Raw genomic sequence first — 21424 nt, 5'->3', positions numbered from 1 at the left:
AGCCCCCTGTGCTGTTGTAACACAAATACCACAAGTGGGTGGCTTTAAAAGAACAGAAATTTATCTTCTCACAGTTCTGGAAGCTAGAAGTCTAAATCAGGGTCTCAGCCTTGTGGACTGCTTCCTTGTTGGTAGCCCGGACGTTCTGTGGTTTCTTGGTGATCCTCACCTGGTGTCTGTCTTTCCCAGGATGTTCCTCTGTCTAGAAGCCCTGGTGGCATAGTGGTTAAGAGCTATGACTGCCAACCAAAAGGTTGCCAGTTCAAACTCACCGTGTGCTCCTTGGAAACCCGTAGGGGGCAGCTCTCCTCTGTTCTAGTGTTGCTATGAGTCAGAATCGACTTGATGGCAGTGGGTTTGGTATTGGGTTTTGGCCTCTGCTAATCTGCTCTGTTTATAACCCAGAAGTGATTAGGTTTAGGACATACCTTACACTGACATGGCCTCATTCATAACAAAGAACCCCTATGTCTAAATAAGATCTCATCCACAGGGATAGGGGTTAGGGTTCCAACACATATTTGGGGAGTGGGGGAGGACACAGGTCAATCCATAACACCCTTACCTGGCCAATAAATTCTACTGCTTCACATTAAACCTTCTCAGCAAGAGAGAGAGAAAGACGGAGGGAGAGATGGAGAGATAAAGAGAGCAAGACCTGGAGGCAGACAGATGAAGAGAGAGAGCGGGGAAAAACCTACAGGACAGGAATAACTGACTGCTGAACTATGTTGGGCAACAGTTCCCCTCCCTGGGTGGCAGTGTCAATAAACACTGAACCCTGCCTTTCTCCACAGTGGACTCTTGACCATGACAATGAAACTATTCGGTTGAACTGAACGTTCAAGTTTTGAAAGTTAAAAGTAACTGACAGGCCAATTCCTTACTCTGATTCCAGGATTACCCAGGTCTCACACGCCTATAAAATTGCACGGCATCAGATGACCAATTATTTTTCCCCATGCCGAGCCAGTGTGCCAAACTCAGGACAGGGGGAGGGTCCTTTCTCATGATCCCTTCCAACCCTGCTTGGGTGGGATTGGTTCAGGTCGGCTCAACCATGGGGAGCTGAAGGAGCTGGATTTCTAATCTGAGGCAGCTGCTTGTAGCCCTCTCTTCACCTCCACGACCACCATGATAGCTGGAACACACACACACACACACACACACACACACACACACACACACGTGTTACTTCAGAGGCTCGATGTCCCCGGAACCTTCGCAGGGCAGGGCTCTTTGTTCTGTTCCCTGATGTAGCCCAAGTGTCTGACAAAGTGCCTGGTACATAATAAAGGTGCTGGATGAATGAGCAACCCACCCAGAGCCAATGGAGCTGCCCTTATGAAGCGCAGGCCACTGACCCAGCAGAAGCACCAGGAAGAACACCAGAGCCTTTCTTGACCAGAGGAGGCCCTGCAGCTGCAAACTGAGATGTGACAAAGGGCGCAGAGTGGTGTCCCGCACTTGTGTTTACACCCAGTGGGTCTAACAAAAGAGCGGAAGAGTGCCACCACGGGGTGCGAGGGTGTCTCCTTCGCATGGCTGTGCAATGTGTGCGCATACACACAGGGAAGACCGTTCCTCTACTGTAACAGACAAGGCCTGGATCCACCCCCGCCCCCACCAAGCCTTGCAAAAACACCACAAAAAGTTTCCCTCAGGACCGTTCTCAGCTTGTATCTTTCCTTTTCTGAGGCACAACCCCTCCTGGCACCTCTTGAGCAACAGCTATGCTAGTGCGTTTAGCCCTGTTTGATTCCAAGTGTCTATCAGACTAGGCAAAGCTTCATTGGTTCAAAAACGCTCTCCAGGATCCAGTATTTGAATGTATGAATTAATCAAGGCACAAAAACCTACATGAGGCTTAAGAGAGTGAGAAAGCAGAGTGCTCCATCAATGCCATCTCTCTGTTCTTAAAAAAAAAAATCACAGGACTTCCGAGTTCACCAGATAATCCTTTCTTAAACAATGTAATTTCTTGAGCAATTTGATTTATAAGACCATGGTTGACTCCAGTCTATCAAGGTGTTTGGGGCTGCTTTTACTCACAGAGGATTCCCCGGTTAACAAATGGTTAATGCCACTGAAAACTCTATGGACACAATTCTACTCTGACACAGAGGGGGTCTCCATGAGCCAAAGTCAACTTGATGGCAGCTGGGTTTTTAAATTTTTTTTTTACTCATAGATGACAGTGGATAGTTTAAAGTTAGAAAGACAGAAATAAGCTGGGAAACATTCAAGTGTGACAGATTTGTGGTATCTGCTGATTTGTATTTTCATTTGGCTTTAATTTACTAATTAACAAATGGGGCAAGAACACATACTTGGGTCGAGTTGGAGGCTTTTGCTTCCACAGGAGTCTCCAGTGAAATAATGATCTTGCATTTGTTACTCCGCAGTAATTGCCATGTCAAACGCAGCCTTGCTGTTTCACTGCAGGGTTAAGTTGAGGAAAAACCAGGCTGGAGAAGAACATTCTTATCCAAGCATATATCTGCAGGAAGGGAGGGGGAGGCAGGGGGAACAAGAGAGTGACCAGCCAAGGGTGTCTCAGTTACTCTCTCCCTCCCTTCCTCTAATTCAAAACATTATCCTTTATTATTGCTCTAGCACCAGAAAGCACATTCTTTGCTCCAGCGATTCACTTCATTTTCCTGAGAACACAATGCAGAGAGTATCTCAGTGTAAAGTTACTGATTTGTCTCCAGATTAAGTTCAAGCTAAACTGCTCTCTTAAACCATTTTGTTTTTCCTGAAGCACAGCGGGTCCACACAGCGGGTGGGTCGCCCGCCAAGTCACAAGGTCTTGGCTCTTTTAGGATCTCCAATCACAGACGGATGAGGCGAGTGAACAGGCTTTTCCACAGGTTTGGGTACCAGGTGAGGGAAGCTATAAAGACTGATCCACAGGCACCGAGGACATCAACCCCTGGTTTTTCAGATTGACACAGGCTCTAATTTACGTGGACCAACAGTCTAACCTCATCAGGACACTAAAAGCATAAAAAGTCATGGCTCATAAGGTAAAAGACAGGTGAGAGGATGTGAGCAGAAAGGGGCTGTCCAGGGACTCCAAGGAGCAGCCCACGCAAACCAGGAAGCAGAGTAGGAAGAAGGAAATAAAGTTTGGAGCCACCAGTAGACCAGCACATTGGGGTTGGAGTCCAGTTCCTATTTGGTGGGTAATTGCCCTGATACTCATCGTACCTTCAGTCCAGGTGGCTACGTGGCTGGTGCTCACTTGATACTACCACGCGCTCCTTCTGGATTCTCTCTCACTAGGAACTTTTCCTTTCCTCTCCTTTTCCTGTTTGATGTTGTTGAACATCAGTCAACCCAGGTCAAAAGGAGAGTAGGAATGAGGATATTGGTGGTTCAGTGGTAGAATTCTCACTTTCTATGCAGGAGACATGGGCCCACTTCCCAGCCAATGCACCTCAGCGCAGGCACCACTCATCTGTCAGTGGAGGTTTGCATGTTGTTATGATCCTGAATGTGTTTCAGTGGGGCTTCCAGACTAAGAAGACTAGGAAGAAAGGCCTGGCAATCTACTTCCAAAAACCAGCCAATGAAAACCCTATGGTCATCATGAGTTGCAAGCCCACTTGACAACAATGACTCAAACGAGCTTTGATCATTAGCATCTTCCCCACAAAATCTTAAACCAAAACGACTATAATCAGTGCAACTGATGTTCTGAATTTCAATTTCTCTTTTTATACCCTTTAAATGCCCAGAAGTGGGCAGTAAGGAACCCAGTAAAAAATGAACCACAAGGATGTAACTGAGGTAATTCAGACCCAGGATGATGAAGGCTTTTCCATTTCCAAAGCCACCTCTGGGTTCCAAGATCACACCAGACCGCTGACCTCGGCTTCCAGGTGCTCTGCTCCCTCCTGACGAAGAAGACCACCTGGAAGACCAGAACATAAACGTCTGCAAAGCAAATAAGGCTGACTCTTCACCGGATAGTAAGAACAAGAGGTGAATGTGAACCTATAGCATAATAGATTTGACTTAGATACACTTAGATTGACCTTCTGAGTTAGAGAAAAGGAAACTGCTCCCTTAGAGCCTTTTGGACGAAGGAAGAGCTCCACCCAACTGGTCTCAGAAAGAGAGAGACGATGAACACAGCCACTGCCAGTCAACCCCCAGGTATCGTGTGTGTGTGTGCGTGCGTGCGTGCATGCGTGTGTGTGTGTGTTTGAGACACAGGGATAGATCAGGCAGGGCCAAAGTGGGAAAGGAAAATATGAACCACTCCTATGGGATGGGAAAGTTACATAAGAGGGTCGGGGGGTAGCTGTTCCTTTTTGTGGCCCTGCTTCAAACTAAACGCCGCTGAGGAAGACTAAGAAGACTGGGGATATACTCTTTTTGCATAGGCTACCATCTGAATATAGTGGACTCTCTGACAGACACATGGGTGGAAGAAGCAGTGAGTATTTCAAATTACAACTTGGGAAAAAACTTTGTCTCTTAAAAAACCACTAAAGTTTTAAGTTAACCAGGTATGGCCAGATTTTATCGTGACATAACAATGTCAACAAAGGCCAACCAAAAGGAAGGACCTAGAAGTGGAGCATGAGTTGAAGTTGGCACATTTTCAAGTGGGGCAATGAGGCCAGAAGATTCTCCTGTGTGTTCCCGACTCCATCAGGGCTGATCTCATGGTGTCATCTTGGTAACTGGCTCAGCTTTTCACCCTTTCATATCTGTTTCCTCATCAGCAAAGTGCTGGATACACTAATTCCACCTAAAAGTGAGGTGTGCCTAATCACCAATACTTGGAAAGAGAAATGAAATATAGTTTCAGAAAAAGCTATGCCAACACTCAATATTCAACTAAAGATCACTGAACTCAACAGATATTTACTGAGCATCTATTACATACAAAAAGCCATGCCATGTCAACACTCAATATTCAATAAAAAATCACAAAATTCAACAAATATTCACTCAATATTTATTATATACAAGGCATGCCAGAAGTCTTTGGAATTGCCTGGTCATCTCTATGTCGTTCACATTTTCACATGAAATAACTTTAAAGGTCATTGATAGGCTTTAAAAAAAAAAAATCTTTTCTTCATTTTTATATTAGTGGTCTCATACAGTATTTGTCCTTTTGTGATTGACTTATTTCACTCAGCATAACGTCTTCCATGTTCAACCGTCTTGTGAGATGTTTCAACGATTCATCGTTATTCTTTCATGTTTCATAGTATTCTATTGTGTGTATGTACCATAATTTGTTTATCCATTCATCCGTCGGCAGGCACTTACGTTGCTTCCATCTTTCTGTTATTGTGAATAAGGCTGCAATGTGTGTCTTAGTCATCTAGTGCTGTTATAACAGAAATACCACAAATGGATGGCTTTAACAAAGAGAAATTTACTCTTTCACAGTCTAGTGGGCTAGAAATTCAAATTCAGGACGTCAGCTCCAGGGAAGGCTTTCTCTCTCTGTGGGCTCTAGAGGAAGGTCCTTGTCATCAGTCTTCCCCTGGACTAGAAGCTTCTCCACACAGGGACTCTGGGTTCAAAGGATATGCTCTGCTCCCAGCACTGCTTTCTTGGTGGTATGAGGTCCCCCTCTTTGCTTGCTTCCATTTCATCTCTTGTAAGATAAAAGGTGGTGCAGGCCATACCCCAGGGCAACTCCCTTTACATTGGATCAGGGATATGACTTTAGTAAGGGTGTTACAATCCCACCCTAATCCTTTTTAACATAAAATTACAATCACAAAATGGAGGACAACTACAGAACACAGGGAATCATGGCCTCACCAAGTTGACACATAGTTTTGGGGGCCACAATTTAATCCACGACAGTGTGGATACATCTATTTGTGTGACGGCTCTTATTTCTCTAGACTATATTCCCAGGAGTGGGATTGCTGGGTCATAAGGTATCTCTAACCTTTCAAGGAAGCACCATACCGTTTTCCACAGTGGTTGTGCTATTTTACAGCCCCACCACCAGTGTATGAGAGTACCAACCTCCCCACAGCCTTGCCAGCATTTGTTGTTTTCTCTTGTTTTGATCAGTGCCATTTTTGCCTGGGTGAGATGGTATCTCATCATTTTGATTTGTATCTTTCTAATGGCTAATGAGAGCCCTGGTGGCACAGTGGTTAAAAGCTTGGCTACTAATCAAAAGGTCAGCAGTTTGAATCCACCAGTTGCTCCTTGGAAACCCTATGGGGCAGTTCTACTCAGTCCTATAGGGTCGTTAGGAGTTGGAACTGACTCAACAGCAACGGGTTTAACGGCTAATGGCCGTGAGCATCTCTTCATGTATTTGTGGGCCACCTGAATGTCTTCTTTGGTTAAGTGTCTGTTCATGTCCTTTGCCCAATTTTTCTTTTTATCATGCTTTAAGTGAAAGTTTACAAACCAAGTACATTCTCTCATACAAAAACTTATATACACCTTGCTATATACTCCTAGTTGCTCTCCCTCTAATGAGATAACACACTCCTTCCCTCCACTCTCTATTTTCTTGTCCATCTGGCCAGCTTCTGCATCCCTCTGCCCTCTCACCTCTTCTCCAGACAAGAGCTACCCACATAGTCTCATGTGTCTACTAGATCCAAGGAACTCGCTCTTCACCAGTATCATTTTCTATTCCATAGTCTAGTCCAATCCCTGTCTGTAACAGTTGGCTTTGGGAATGGTTCCTGTCTTGGGCTAACAGAAGGTCTGGGGACCATGACTTCCAGAGTCCTTCTAGTCTCAGTCAGACCATTAAGTCTGGTCTTTTTACAAGAATTTGGGGTCTGCATCTCACTGTTCTTCTGCTCCCTCAGGGGTTCTCTGTTGTGTTCCCTGTCAGGGCAGTCATCGGTTGTAGCCAGGTACCATCTAGTTCTTCTGGTCTCAGGCTGATATAATGTCTGGTTTATGTGGCCCTTTCTGTCTCTTGGGTTCATATTTACTTTGTGTCTTTGGTGTTCTTCATTCTCCTTTCCCCCAGGTGGGTTGAGACCAACTGATGCATCTTACATGGCCGCCTGCTAGCGTTTATGACCCCAGACGCCACTCTCCAAAGTGGGATGTAGAATGTTTTCTTAATAGATTTTATTACGCTAATTGACTGAGATGTCCCCTGAAACCATGGTCTCCAAACCCCTGCCCCTGCTACGCTGGCCCTTGAAGTGTTCAGTTTATTCAGGAAACTTCTTTGCTTTTGGTTTAGTCCAGTTGTGCTGACCTCTCCTGTATTGTGTGTTATCTTTCCCTTCACCTAAAATAGTTCTTATCTACTACCTAATTAGTGAAAACCCCCTCCCTCCCTCCCCATGCTTGCAACCATCAAAAAATATTTTCTTCTCTGTTTAAACTATTTTTTGAGTTCTTATAATAGTGGTCTCATACAACATTTGTCCTTTTGACTTCACCCAATTTTTAATTAGATTGTCTGTCTTTTTGTTGTTGAGGTGTTGAAGATCGTCAAATTTTTTTCCCAGTCTATAGGTTCTCTTTTCACTCTTTTGGAGAAGTCTTTTGATATGCATTGCTTAATTTTTAGGCGGTCCCATCTTTCTAGTTTGTGTTCTACATTAACGGGATTTTAAGGATACAACTAATAGACTGAATGGTATCTTGCTCCATAATTAGATACTCAGCTATGGCTCCCTGCCCCACCCCCCAAATGTCTGTGAAATAAGCTACAAGATTACTTAACAACAACTTACCAGTCAGAAAGGATCAATACACGTCTGTGGTCAAAAGTGGGTAACAGAGATAGAAAGGGAGTCTTGAAGCAGCGGCAACCCTTCTTAGCCCAATGGCCAGAATAGAAAGTGCCAAGTGAGATGAAGACCTGTGCTACTCACAGACCCCTGTGAAGGTGTTCTAGAAACAGATCGGGGATATCTGAGTCTACTGGAACATCTGGGCCTGCTTTTGGCCAACAATGTGGCAACTACATCAATGTCATGATTATATCACTTCTTGGATTCTTCTTCTAAGCCCAGAATGCTCCTTGACTCATCTCCTTCTCTCACTCCTGCCTGTTACACCTTTGAAATCTATCAGAATTCAACTGCTCACTATCTTCACATCTATCATTTTGGACTAAGCCATTATCATCTCTTATCTGAACTACTGAGGTAGCCACCTAACGTGTCTTTTTATTTCTACTTTCCACCACCGGTCTGTCAGTTCATCATCCTGTAGTAGTTTGTAGGTTACTGTGATGCTGGAAGCTAGGCCCACCAGTATTTCAAATACCAGCAGGGTCACCCATGGTGAACAGGTTTCAGCAGAGCTTCCAGACTAAGACAGACTAGGAAGAAAGGCCTGTTGATCTACTTCTGCAAATGAGTCAATGAAAACCCTTTGGACCATAACAGAATATTTTCTGATATAGTGCTGGAAGACGAGCCCCTAGGTTGCAAGATACTCAAAACACACACTGGCCGCAACAGTGAACCGGAGCGTATCAACGATTGTGAAGATGGTGCAGGACTGGGCAACGTTTCGTTCCATTGTATATGAGGTCGCCATGAGTTGGAGCCAACTTGATGGCAACTAACAATTCTACTTTGCCCCTACAGTCTGTCCTCTACACAGTGGCCAGAATGACTCTTTTAAAATATAAATCAGATGATGTCAAAATCCTCAAATGCCCTCCTCTGTCACTCAGAGCAAAACCTTTTAGACATATAATCAAAAATCCTCAGGAGGTGTACAAAGCCCAACTGATTTTAGCCTCACTTCATACCACTGGAAAAGCTTTTCAAGAAGGCAATTCCTTGACCACACCAAGCACATTTCTGCCACAGGACTTCTGCATTTGCTGCTTCCTCAGTGGGATGCTCCTACCCCATATGGTCATATAGCTCACTCCCTCACTTCTCTGCAAATGTCATCTCTTTGGAGAGGTCAGGGAAGACCACATGGCTAACAGAACATCTGATCACTCTCCGGCCCCTTAACATGCCTACCTTCTTTATCTCCACAGCACTGAATTGATTAATTTATCATCTGTCTCATTCACTGTAATACATGTTTCATGAGTGTAGTATAGTTTTGGTTGTTCATTTTTATGTCTCATGTTCCTAGAATTGTGCATGGTACACGGCTAATGGTCAACACCTTCTTGGAATGAATGCTTAACTGCCTGGATTCACTTTCTTCATTGGTTAAATGGAGGTAAGAACAACTCATCTGCCTCATCCAAAACCCGCTGCTGTTGAGTCAATTCTGACTCACAGCAACCTTACTGGACAGAGTAGAATAGCCCCACAGGGTTTCCGTGGCTGTAAATCTTTATGGAAGCAGGCTGCCAAATTTCTCACGGAGCAGCTGGAGGGTTCGAACTGCCGACCTTTTTGGTTCGCAGATGAGCACTCAACCACTGCACCACCAGGGCTTCATCTGCCTCACAGTGCCATTCAATGCTAAAACAAGATAACATATGTGGAAGCACTTGGGGAAATATAAAGTGCAATACTGCATAAGTGAAAAGTGTGATTATTTCCCTTTTTGCCCTGACGACATAGTGGTTAAGAGCCTGGCTGCTAACCAAAAGGTCAGCAGTTCGAATCCACCAACTGCTTCTTGGAAACCCTATGGGGCAGTTCTGCTCAATCCTCCAGGGTCACTATGTGTTGGAACTGACTCGATGGCAATAGATTTTATGGGGGCCACAGGGCAAAGCACAGATAACAGCTTTATCAGCATTGCCTTCTACCCACCAGGTATGCACAGATGTTCAGATAAACATCGTTTGGGACATAGGTGGTGGCAACTGCAACCCTCAGCTTAAAACGCTTTCCATGGAAAAATAAAATCAGGAATCAGAGAGAGTGTAAGACAGAAGAACTAGGTACTGAATGTTGTGGAGAAGCAGGCCTGGTGTCATCTGTAAAGTGCATACTCAGAAACTTAAAAAAAAGCGAATCAGTGCTGGGGAGAAAAAGAGGAAGCATGTTCCTGGGGACTGAGACACACGGTACTGAACACACTATCATTCTGAGGCTGCTCTGTGGTTTCCACAATGAAATGGGCTTGAGGAGCTAGTTGCCATGGCTTGAGGCTCCATCGAACCAAAAACTTTCTCAATCCTGGCACTGATGACTTACGTAACTCGGGCTTTGAAATCCACACGACTCTTTTGGTCCTGTGTACCGCTTTGCTTCATTTTGCACTGCTGCTCCCGGAGCGCTGGAAACAATGAGGAGGGAGCCCTTAAAAGGTGGGGAGAAAAAGGAGACTGTACCATGGGGGCTTTAGGTAGGGCCAGAGCCACTAAGAGAGGGAGGGGCAGGGAGCTGAGACCTGGAGAAGTGGGAAGACCTGTGGGGGGTTAAAGGCGGGTGTTGCCATCCACACTCACAGAGGGAAAATAAAACCAGCTCGAAATAGGTCAGCAACCACAGTGCTTCAGGCTGTGATATCTGGGGAGAGAGGAGTAGACGGGAGTGGGGCCCTGGGCTTTAGGAGGTAATAGGGACAAGAAGGGAAGCTTCTGGGACCTAATCCAGGATACAAAGTAAACTCTGCACAAAGAAGACAGAGAAAAGCAAACCCTGCCTGTTTCTGCAGACTGCGCCCATTTTAAACACCGGGGTTCTTTTAAACAGTACTTTGCATAGGCTGAAACGAGATACAGTCAGCTCTTAGTTTTACAGGGTAGAGAGAGTGTGGATGGTTGAATTTCATAACCTTGAGCCTTATTTAGGTGGAGTAATGGTTAAGTGCTTGTCTGCAAACTGAAAGGTTGGCAGTTCGAACCCACCCAGTGGTGCCGTGGGAGAAAGATATGGTGACATGCTTCTGTAAAGATTACAGCCTAGGAAACCCTGTGAGGCAGCTCTACTGTGTCATGTGGGGTCTCTATGAGTCGAAATCAGCTCGATGGCACACAACAACTACCCAACAGTGTTTGTAGGTACACTATGAACCTATAGCTTACACCATTACCCGTCTCTCAGTTTGTTGTACTCTGGTGGCTTGTGTGTTGCTATGATGCAGGAAGCTATGCCACTGGTATTTCAAATACCAGCAGGGTCACCCACAGTAGACAGGTTTTGGCAGAACTTCCAGACTAAGATAGGCTAGGAAGAAAGGCCTGGTGACCTGCTTCTGAAAATTATCCTAAAAAAATGAAAATTAGCTTCTGAAAATGAAAACCCTGTAGACCACAGAATATTGTCAGAGACTTTGACTCACTTTGGATGCATCATTAGGAGGGACTGTTTGCTGGACAAGCACACTATGTTGGCAAAGTGATGGGCCAATGAAGACGAGAGAAACCCTCAGTAAGATGGATTCACACAACAGCCACAGTGATGCATACCAATGATCATGAAGATGGCTCAGGACCGGGCAAGATTTCATTCCGTTATATGTGGGGTCATCGTGAGTTGGAATTTTGCAAGACCAATGACTTATTCACTCCAAATACCTTTTTTTCAAGAACATAAATGGCCTTCACTGGATGGAAAACACAGGAATAAAATTGACTACATCTGCACAAAAAGACTATGGAAAAGCTCACTATCATCCGTAAGAACGTGGCCAGGGGCCGACTGTGGAACACACCATCAATTGCTCATATGCAAATGGAAGTTGAAGTTGAAGAAGATGAAAACAAGACCACGAGAGCCAAAGTACGACCTTGAGTATATCCCACCTGAATTTAGGGACCATCTCGAGAATAGACCTGACTCATTAAACACTAATGACTGAACACCTGTTGAGTTGTGGGATGACATCTACATGAAAAAAGCAAAAGGTCATTAAAAAGACAGGAGAAAAAGAAAAGACCAAAACGGATGTCAGAAGAGACTCCAGAGCCTGCTCTTGAACGTCGAAGAGCTAAAGCGAATGGAAGACACGATGAAGTAAAAGAGCTGAACAGATTTCAGAGGGCAGCTCCAGAGACAAAGTATTATAATGAGATGTACAAAGACCAAAAGGGTAGAACACGCTCAGCAATTCTCAAGCTAAAAGAACTGAAGGGAAAAAAATTAAGCCTCAGGTTGCAATTTTGAAGGAGTCTGTGGGGAAAATAGAACAATGCAGGAAGCATCAAAAGAAGATGGAAGGCCCTGAGGTATTTGGTGAGTGAAAAACCTACAGACTTTTCCTGGTGCTTTTTTATCTTCACCAATCTCCTCCATCCTGCCCTAGGTCATTTAAATAAATGTCCGCTGCTCAAAAAAAGAAGATGAAAAGAATACACAATCACTGTACCAAAAAGAATTGGTCAATATTCAACCATTTCAGGAGGTAGTATTTGATCAAAAACCCATAGTATTGAAGAAAGAAGACCAAGATGCACCGAAGGCACTAGAGAAAAACAAGACTCCAGGTATTGATGGAATACCCATTGAGATGTTTCAACAAAGGGATGTGGTGCTGAAGGTAGGTGTTCACTTGTCTATGCCAAGAAATTTGAAAGACAGCTTACCTGGCCAACTGACTGGAAGAGATCCATGTTTGTGCCCATTCCAAAGAAAGGTGATCCAACAGAACGTGGAAATTATCGAACAATATCATTAATATCACACGCAAGTAAAATTTTGCTGAAGATCATCCAGAAACGCTTGTAGCAGTACATTGACAGGGAATTGCCACAAATTCAAGCTGGATTCAGAAAAGGATGTGGAACAAAGGATATCATTGCTGATGTGAGATGGATCTTGGCTGAAAGCAGAAAATACCATAAAGATGTTTACCTGTGTTTTGTGGACTATCAAAGGCATTCGACTAAATGGATCAAAACAAATTATGGATAACGTTTAGAAGAATGGGAATTCTAGAACACTTAATTGCGCTCATGAAGAACCTGTACATAGACCAAGAGGCTGTCATTTGAACAGAACAAGGGGCTACTGAGTGGTTAAAATAATCAGGAAAGGTGGGTGTCAAGGCTGTATCCTTTCACCATACTTATGCAATCTGTATGCTGAGCAAATAATCTGAGAAGCTGGACTATATGAAGAAGAATGCAACATCAGGATTGAAGGAAGACTCATTAACAACCTGCAATATGCAGATGATACAACCTTGCTTTCTGAACGCAAAGAGGATTTGAAGCATTTACTGATGAAGATCAAAGATTAAAGCCTTCAGTATGGATTACACTTCAACATAAAGAAGACAAAAATCCTTAAAACTGGACCAATAGGCAACATCATGATAAACTGAGAAAAAATCGAAGTTGTCAAGGATTTCATTTTACTTGGATCCACAATCAACACCCATGGAAGCAGCAGTCAAGAAATCAAACATGTTGCATTGGGCAAATCTGCTGCCAAAGACCTCTTTAAAGTGTTGAAAAGCAAAGATGTCACTTTGAGGACTAAGGTGTGCTTGACCTAAGCTATGATATTTTCAGTTGCCTCATATGCACGCAAAAGCTGGACGATGAGTAAGGACCACCGAAGAAGAATTGATGCATCTTAATTATGGTGTTGGTGAAGAATATACCATGGACTGCCAGAAGAATGAACAAGTCTGTCTTGGAAGAGGTACAGCCAGAGTGCTCCTAGGAAGGCAGAATGGCAGGCCTCATCTCTCGTACTTTGGACACGTTATCAGGAGGGACCAGTCCCCGGAGAAGGACATCATGCTTGGTAAAGTAGAGGGTCAGCAAAAAAGAGGAAGACCCTGGACAAGATGGATTGACATAGTGGCTGCAACAATAGGCCTACACATAGCAGCCATTGTGAGGATGGAGCAGGACCAGGCAATGTTTTGTTACATTGTCCATAGGGTCACTATGAGTCAGAATGGACTCATCAGCACCTACCAACAACGTGAGTCAGAGCTGACTTGACGGCAACTGACAATAACAACACAGCCTACAGGTCCTTACGTGAGTGGTTTTGATAGCTCAGATGGCAGAAGCATTGATACAAGCTCAGCCAACTCAATGGCAGAACACAAGAAACCCTAGAAGCAAACGTGCATTCTTCTAGTCGGACTAGAAGGAGCCATTCCCTGGGTGGTGACAAAATGTCAGAGCACAGGAAAACAACAAGATACCGCCTCACCCCCATTAGAATGGGAATGATAAAAAAAAAAGGAAAACAACAGGTGTTAGTGAGGTTGTGGAGAAACTGGGACCCTCATCCACTACTGACGGGATTATAAAATGGTGTAGCCGCTGTGTAAAAGTTTGAAGGTTCCTCAAAAAGTTGAACACAAAACTGCCATATGTCCCAGCAATCCCAATCCTAGGTATAAACCAGAAGACATGAAAGCAGGAACACAGATAGAAACCTGTACAGCAATGTTCACTGAAGCACTTTTCACGATAGCCAAAAGGTGAAAACAACCGAAATGTCCATCAACAGAAGAATGGATAAACAAAATGTGGTATATACATAAAATGGAATATCACTCAGCCATAAAAAGAAGTCCTGATTCATGCTACAACACGGATAAGCCTTGAAAACATCATGGTGAGTGCAATACATCAGCCACCAAAGGACACATATTGAATAATCTCACTTATATGACATAAGCACACATATAGAAGCCAAAGATTATTAATGATTTCTGGGGTGGGAGGGAGGAGGAGGGGGGAGTTTTTGTTTAGGGGGCACTGAGTTTATGTTCATGGTGGGAGAATGATGTGGAAAAGGAGAGCGAGAATGATTGCACAACTTGAAGAATGTCATCAATGTTACTGAGTTGTAGATGCAGAAATTGTTGAGATGCTGCATGCTTTGTTAAGCATATTTTTACCCACCCCCCCCCCCACACACACATAAAGACAGAGCACAGGACCCCAAGCCTTACAATTCTTGGCTCCAACTGCCAGATCTGGATGAAAGAATAAGGCAGGGAGCTCCCACAGGGCTGAGAGATATGTTCAAGACAAGAAGGTTGAGCTTATCCTGGAAGAAAAGAACAATTGGGGAAATGGCTCACAATAGGAAGAATTACGGTCAAGGGGACAAATGATGGAAACAAAAGATGAAGAATAAGTTATTCAATGACCAGAAAAAAACGTGCTTCAACCTTCTCTAAAGAAGCTTACCTGCCCTAGGGAATGAACAGGTGGGTTCTGGTCTGGTTTACTTACCCACCACTTGACTCCCTCTAGGGATGAAGACACTACGGATGCTTACCATGATGAAGCCACACAGCACAGGGGAGAAGCAAAGTTCTCAGATGCAGGTTCTTTTGGTGGGGAAGGGAATTAGATGCAGGTTTTGGTGGGGAAGGGGAAGGGGTCAGAGGAAGCAAAGAGTCAGTCTGGCAGTTCATCAGCAAGTGCTGAGACCCAGGATAAACACAGATCCAGAGCTTCCAGCCTGTGTACTCGGTGGAACTTCTGTTACATCACACTCAACAGCTCCCCAACTCACCACAACAAGGTTTGAGTTTATGATCCAGAAGTAAGGTGCTTTAGTCCTGTATTAGCAAACACTGCGACATCCCAAAGACAAAACACAAACAAACCTTCAAAAAAGCATCTACTTATGCAAGCGTATCTGTGGTGGTATGACACCACTTATACACGCGCTCTTTAAAATGTATGAATTAATAGAATCTATTTGACATTTAAAAAAAAGTTTTTTTTTCCCTTTATTTGACATTTACGTTAACTTTGGAAGAACTGACATTTTAAAGACATTTAACATTCCCATCCAAAAAAATCTGTGAATTAAAAAAATACACTCTTTTCTTAAAGACTGAAAGGATATACAACAAATTTAATAGGGTGATAGGACGATTATGGGTAATTCCTATTTTTTACTTTACTTCTATTTTCTAAATTATTTCTCTTCGATATATTCTATTTACAATAAAAACCCATGAAATTATTTAAAATAAAAAATCTAAAAGTACGTTACCTAAATGGACCACAAATGCCCCCAATTTCATCAACTCTTTATTTTTCAAAGAAGTTGTTAAAATACTGTCAGATGATTAGAAACATAGCTGGAATGCCTCTTTCCATCTGATAAAAAGATTACTCACTGGAGGCCAATTTATGGTAACTCTGCTACCAAAAACAAAACAAACAAAAAAAGAAATGGAGCTTCTGTTTCTGGTTGAAAATCAGTTATTACCTCCACCCCGGCTGAAAGATGGAAAAACAACATTTGGGATTAAAAGACCATCTTCATTTACATGCTGAGTTTTAGAAGAAAATAGTAACTGGGAAAAAAAAAAAAAATTTACAACTAAAAAAGATTTCCAGAAGAGAGCCTTGGTTCCCATGGCTAAGCCCATTTGGTCTAGTAACATTGCTGGCACCCTCTCAATCAGGCTGAGGAACCTTCCCCTGCCCAGGCCCTTCTTTTTTTCTTTTCTCTCACTCCTTTCCACTTCTTTCACTCACTTTCCCTTTTCTCATTCCCTATTTGTTTCTGTTTGCCGAATTCGAATTTAAACAACTGCTTTCTAGTAAAAAATACTGTCTCCATGTACGCAAGCCCTAAAACCATACCTTCACCTGGATGCGTTCCAGCCAGCTCACTGTGAGTGATGAGACAGACCGTGAAACAGAGATGCGATTCTACCCTGTCCGCTTGTGTCTGAATTTCACTGGCTCATTTCACCAGCTGGATCTATAAATAACAAGTAGGGTGGCCAACACTGAGACAGTCCCAGACAAACTGGGCCAAGCTGGTCACCCTACTGCGATAGGTTATCCACTTCAATAAAACCTCCTCACAGACAGGAAGATACCCAGATTAGAGATCACATGCACACACGCATGCACGTGCACGCACACACACACACACACACACACTTCTCCTTACTCACTCACATTGGAAAGCACACTCTTATACTCATGCACTCAGAAAAACACACTTTCATACAGACACACTCAGACACATTCACACTCAGAGACACTCAAAGACACACACACAGCTCACATTCACACACTCATACACACTCTTACACACACTCACACTAGCAGGCACATACACATACACACAGGGACACACACACAGTAGCAGGCACATTCTCATATGCACACACACACTAGCAGGCACACACTCATATTCACACACACACACCAGCAGCACATACTCATATTCACACACACACACACTAACAGCACATACTCATATTCACACACACACACCAGCAGCACATACTCATATTCACACACACTAACAGCACGTACTCATATTCACACACACACCAGCAGCACATACTCATATTCACACACACACACACACTAGCAGCACATACTCATATTCACACACACACACTAACAGCATGTACTCATATTCACACACACACACACCAGCAGCACATTCTCATATTCACACACACACACTAGCAGCACATATGCGCGCGCACACACACACTAGCAGCACGTATACACACATACACACACTAGCAGCACATACTCATATTCACACACACACCAGCAGCACATACATTCACACACACACACTGGCAGCACATACTCATATTCACACACACACTAGCAGCACATACTCATAGTCACACACACACACACTGGCAGCATATAGTCACATTCACACACACACACTGGCAGCACATAGTCACATTCACACACACTAGCAGCACATACTCATATTCACACACACACACACTAGCAGCACATACTCATATTCACACACACACCAGCAGCACATACTCATATTCACACACACACACTAGCAGCACATTCTCATATTCACACACACACACACTAGCAGCACATACTCATATTCACACACACACACACCAGCAGCACATACTCATATTCACACACACACACACCAGCAGCACACACTCATATTCACACACACACACTAGCAGCACATTCTCATATTCACACACACACACACTAGCAGCACGTACTCATATTCACACACACACACTAGCAGGCACATACTCATTCACAGACTCACACACTCAGACATACATTCACACACACAGTCACACACACAAATGTGTATATTCATGCCTGTGTGTATGTATCTCACATCACAGCTGGTTCTTTCTTTCTTCTCATTTTCTTCTCTAGTCAATTCTCATAATTGCCTTTCTCACTATGAATAATGTTTTTCCCTCTAATTACTCATGTCCTCATTTCTGCTCTGGTTGGGAACAGGCTCTTCCTTTCTAAATCTGAAAAGAACATCTTGCCAGTGTCCTGTTTGTCTTCTTGCAATCATCATCTCATTCAAAGGCTCTCCTTTCCCGAGATCTCGATGCCCTTTCCCCCTTTCCAACATTATCAACGTATCTGAAGGTGATGTTCCTTGGACTCAGATGGTCCACGGCAGTGGCTATGTGAAGCGGTCCTGAAGATGGTCAGCAGCCTCACCTTCCACTTGCTTTGGAGAGGCACTGTGAAAAGGGGCATGGGACAGGTCTGAGAAGCCAAGCCCTGGCAGAGTCATCCTGGTTGGTGAAGAACAAAACCACTGCTCTTGCCCTGTTTAATGAGACAAAGATGGCTAGAAGCACTTCCTTGCGGGGCCTGGTTTATGATTCAACGCTGCCTGCTATGAAGGAAACCTTTAGAAGCCCCAGGCCACAATAAAGGGCTTCCTCCCGTTGTATATTTTGACAACGTGCAACTTACATAAAAACGTCCGTTATTGCCTACAGCTGCTAGCAAGTTTGGAAAAACTTCCCAAATTACAATGGGAAGTGCTGAAATATCCCACAAGTGGCGGTAACAAGTGGAATAATACGATTCCCCTGGGAATATTAAAGGTTACACAACCTCTTCTAACTTTTTCCCCAAAGACAAGAGCAAGTCTCCTTCAGTAGAGAAGAATAGAAAACTTCCCAAAGGTACAAAACAAACATGGTATCACCACTTGTATCTTACATTAAAAAAGAAGCTTTTAGGAATACTTTTTTTTTTTTTTTTTAATCCTATTTTTTTTTTATGGCCATAAGATTAGGAAAGCTGAAAACTTCTCTGGGTTTCATTTGTGTGTATTTGCTTATTTTTGATCCACTGCGATTCTTTGTACTTTGTAAATTCTGAGAAAAGTCAGCAGAACCAAACAGTCTGAGCCACGGATTTAGCCTATTTTATGCTTTTTAAAAATTTTAAGGGAAGAGTCCAATTACAAATGTGTTATGAAGCAATAATGTGTGGGCATGGAGACATGATCTAAATTTACTCATGTTCTGTACAGTAAAACCCTGATCACCCATGATGGGGGGCAGGGGGCTGCCTGGTTGAGGTTCCCTAGGAGAACGGCATGACCTTCATTCCTCCCTCTGTAACATGAGGTGTTTGTACACAATGATTGCCTACGTCCATTCCAACACGACATTTCTATAATTACAGGACGTGCTCTGGAAAGTCTAGTATTCTGGCTACGTAACGGTTAAATTGAAAACCAATAATAACACTTTTAACTCAGCTTTAAAACATGGGACGGTTTTCTGCCTTGTTGTCGCCTTCAAGTGGGCCTCTGACTCACGGAGACCCCGTACACAATGGGACAAAATGCTGCCCAGCCCTGCACCATCCCAACGATCAGTTGTGGATCAGACCGTTGTGATCCATAAGGTTTTTACTGGCTGATTATTGGAAGTAGATTGCCAGGCCTTTCTTCCTAAACCGTCTTAATTTGGAAGCTCCTCTGAAGCCTGCTCAGCATCACAGCAACACTCAAGCCTCCACTGGCAGATGGGTGGTGGCTGTGTATGAGATGCACTGGCCAGAATGGAGCCCGGGTCTCCCTCATGGAAGGCAAGAAGTCCACCACGACCCCAATGATTAATTATTAATAAACACATTTATACATCATCATATGGTTCTTTAATGGCTGAGGATCTTGCAGAACCTTTGAATTAGCTTCCACTGAGACATGAACAGTGCTGTCTAGTTGAAAGAATGCTGGACAGGTCTGAAGACCAAGGGGGAAGAGTCTCTGCTGTACGTCACTCACAAAAACATTTAAGAATCAAGTGAGCTAGTTAACACATGCAAAAGCACTTGGCAAATCGTCAAGTTCAAAGACAAAGCAATACTTTCAAACTGGAGTGAATAATGGCTTGGCCAAGAACCTACCCTAAAAGTTGGCTTCTTCAGAGTGAAATTGATAACGAGCAGGTGAGGAGTCTAAATCTCTGACTTTGTTTTCCAGTTTGTCTCTTTCTCTCAAAGTAGAGTTCAGAATGATAGTACTGGTAAACTGAAAAAACTGATCTTAGTTAGGTTCAGTAAAGAGATACAGTCCCAGAATAAAAAGACCAATAAGCTTAATAGCTGATACGAGAGACAGTAGAGTACTATATTTTTATGCAAATAACATGAGCCTTCTATGTTTCTTTACCAACAGCGCCCTCCCCTCGCAAGGTATTTTTCTAAGTGTACTATGGCTAATTTTTTTTACAGCAACATGTAAAAGAAAAATTGGCATAGCAGCACTTATGAAAATGCCTTGTGGGGGCAGAATGCAGTTGGCAAACAAACACAGAAGGCGCACGTTATTTGTGTAAAATACAGTAATAACTTTTACTTATAGAACATACTATAGTATTTTCCCCCAATGTCACGGTTGGTTGGTTGGTTTTAATCTTAGCACATAACGCCTTCAGAGATAGCTGACAGTAAGAGAAGAAAGCACAACACACAAACCACAAAATTGACAGCGACCAAAACGAGCCCCACTCTATTCTGATGTGCTAACGCAGAGTAAGTGTGACTAATCTCAGTTTAACTGGTCAATCAGCAAACCACTAGTCTAAAATAAAGGTCAGCATGGACACGAAATGTAATTACAGATGGAACATTAACTGAGAGGCATCCCAGTGAGTGGCATTCTCTCAAAGTTTTGCTTCCACCTCCTCTCCCCAACCAAAGACACTGTGATTTCTGCTGCGTACAATGCCATTGCAATGACATTGTTTCCATTTATGAGTTTTACTTTGGGCCAGATAGATTTATGGTCAGACAGACCTGTGTTTAGTCTGGCATTTACAAATTATTTGTCTTCTGTTTACTTGCCTTTCACAAAGGAGTCCCTGGGTGGCACAAACACTTCATCACAATTACAAGCCCACACACCCAGAGGTGCCTCAGAAGAAAGGCCTGGCCATCTGCTTCCAAAAGTTCACAGCCTTGAAAACCCTGTGGAGCTGTTCTGCTCTGCTCTGCACACATGGAATCGCCTTAAGTCGGGACTGACTCAACGGCAACTGGTTTTTTAACAACAGGGGGAACATCTACTCCATGGACTGTTGATGGGATTTAACGTAAAAGAATCCATGCGTTTTATGAGTGTAAACACCATTCTCTTCTCTCGTCTCTTCTACTTACTTCTCTTTCATTCCACTTTCCCCACCTCCTTTATTAACATATTAAGTTCATCAGGAACACGACCTCAACTAATGTTGAATGATGCTGTGAATGCACACACAAGCTTCTCTAAGCAACCTTCCATGCTCCTAATGGATGCATTTGCACCCTAGAGGCGGGACATCCTCAGGTACTTCAGTG

The 21424-nt window shown here is 43.5% G+C and overlaps 1 protein-coding gene across 1 annotated transcript in view; it reads right to left on the bottom strand.

Moving 5' to 3' along the window:
* BMP6 (bone morphogenetic protein 6) overlaps window positions 1-21424 on the bottom strand; it is a 214835-nt gene that overhangs the window by 63059 nt on the left and 130352 nt on the right. The window lies entirely within an intron of this gene.

The sequence above is a fragment of the Elephas maximus genome, chromosome 1 (genome assembly GCF_024166365.1).
Source record: "Elephas maximus indicus isolate mEleMax1 chromosome 1, mEleMax1 primary haplotype, whole genome shotgun sequence".
NCBI lineage: Eukaryota > Metazoa > Chordata > Mammalia > Proboscidea > Elephantidae > Elephas > Elephas maximus.
This window is presented reverse-complemented; position numbering and strand designations above follow the sequence as displayed.